The sequence below is a fragment of the Dipodomys spectabilis genome, unplaced genomic scaffold (assembly GCF_019054845.1).
Source record: "Dipodomys spectabilis isolate Male_0828 unplaced genomic scaffold, ASM1905484v1 ptg000441l, whole genome shotgun sequence".
Lineage (NCBI taxonomy): Eukaryota > Metazoa > Chordata > Mammalia > Rodentia > Heteromyidae > Dipodomys > Dipodomys spectabilis.
The window spans coordinates 294,588-296,438 of record NW_024871118.1 but is presented as its reverse complement, the minus strand read 5'-3'; the positions used below and the strand labels follow the sequence as shown (position 1 = coordinate 296,438).

At 34.4% G+C, this 1,851-nt stretch overlaps 1 pseudogene; it reads right to left on the bottom strand.

Moving 5' to 3' along the window:
* Positions 1 to 1,491: 1,491 nt before the first annotated feature.
* LOC122097941 lies at positions 1,492 to 1,591 on the bottom strand (annotated as a pseudogene).
* Positions 1,592 to 1,851: the final 260 nt, after the last annotated feature.

Below are 1,851 nucleotides of genomic sequence, written 5' to 3'. Positions count from 1 at the left end.
CAAAGCAATAGTTCAGAATCAGCAAGCAAGAGTTCAGAATCATGCTTCCAGTGAAAGTGGGTCACCAGTAAGTAATCCTCAATACCAGTTTCCACAAAGTTTTCTCACAGATACAATCGGCCTGCCTTTTCTAGCTGCTTTCCTAGCCTGTACCTATTCCTTCATTGTACAGGAAAAGTGTGATTCAACTGATTTCAGTCAGATCTGTTACTAGTACTACCAAGGATTTAGATTCTTATGTAGGCTATTAAAAAGGTATTTACTAATTTCAAGTAAATACATAAATTCTATTTCCATCTTTTTTAAAACAAATTTCTGCTTGTTCTATAAATTGATCAGAGGCATGGATTTTGTGGATAGCTCATCTCTCTCTTTCATGGCTCTCATAGATAATATGATTACTCCATAATTATCCTTATTTATATTGTTTTATATTTTGGGTTGCATCATTTCACTTTCTGCACTGCCATTTCCCAAATCATTTATATAGGAGGCATTATTTCACATTTTCTCATTCCTAGTATAAGTTCCACATGAAGACACCACTGGTCCTCATTTTCAGTCTGTACCTTTGAATATGGAGGAACATCTTTCCTCTGCTCTGTATTTATTCCCTAATCTCCAGTTAGAATAATTTTGAATAGTAAAAATGGAAAAAGAAAATAAATCATGGTGAAATTACATACGCAGAAAATTCACCAGATATTTCTGACCAGTTCAACCAACATGAACTATTAGGGAAATACATGGACACCTCATTTCCACTAGCACTCAAAGTATTTGGTTAGGAAATTCTGATGAAGATGAGGAACAAGATGAAAAAGTGAGGAATGGTAACAATTGCAAGAAAAAAAATGGAGAAGGATCCAAGCAAATTTCTTCTTTGGGCTGCTGAAAATAACCAGCTTACTACAGTGCAGAGAATACTTTCCAAAAAGGCCACTCATGTGAATACTAGGGATGACTATGAGTATACCCCTCTTCATCGGGAAGTCTACAGTGGACACTTAGACATTGTCCATGAGTTGGTGGCTCAAGGGGCACATGCAATAACTGTAGATGGCTGGACACCCCTGCACAGTGCATATACGTGTAATAATACCAGAGTGGCTTCTTTCTTCTTCATGATGCAGATAACAATGCCCAAACTAGAGGCTTCTTGACCCCCTTGCATCTTGCTGCTGGAAATTGAGATAGCAAAAATACACTGGAACTGTCACCAATATGTCAAACCAGGTCTGAAGTTCCACTTGGAAGAAACTGCCTTTGATATTATAGTATTATATTTCTTTGGGATAAAACGACAATGTTGTCTAATTTCAAAAGTTGTGTAAAGGTTATGCTATGTAAAGGCCTTTCTAAGGTGAAAATTTAATACATTGATGTCAAAGTAACTTTTAATTATATGAATTACGTGTATTGTTACACTTGTAATTTTGTAACCAACCAACTTTTTAATAGCTGTTTTTCATTTCTTGCATCTGAAGAATGAAAAATTTTGAATACTTCACAAATTTTCATATCATCGTTGTACAAGTGCCATGTTAATCTCTGTATTGTTGTAATTTTGGTATACAAGCTGCTGAAGAATGTAGTATCCTGTAAATTTAAGTAGTTAATGATGAAATATTTATACAGGCTTATATGCTTAGGTGCCTATTTGTAACAAGGGAACCTTATTGTTCCTAAAAATGCTATTAATCTTATTTCCCTAAAATTCTGTGAATAGTTGAAAAAAATATGTTGTTCAGTTGATTGCTCACATTTGCAATCTTTTTGTCAATGACTATTTTAAGTCTTTTTCATTTAGAATCTGATCATACTTTCAAGTATTTATAGCTAAGTCCAAAG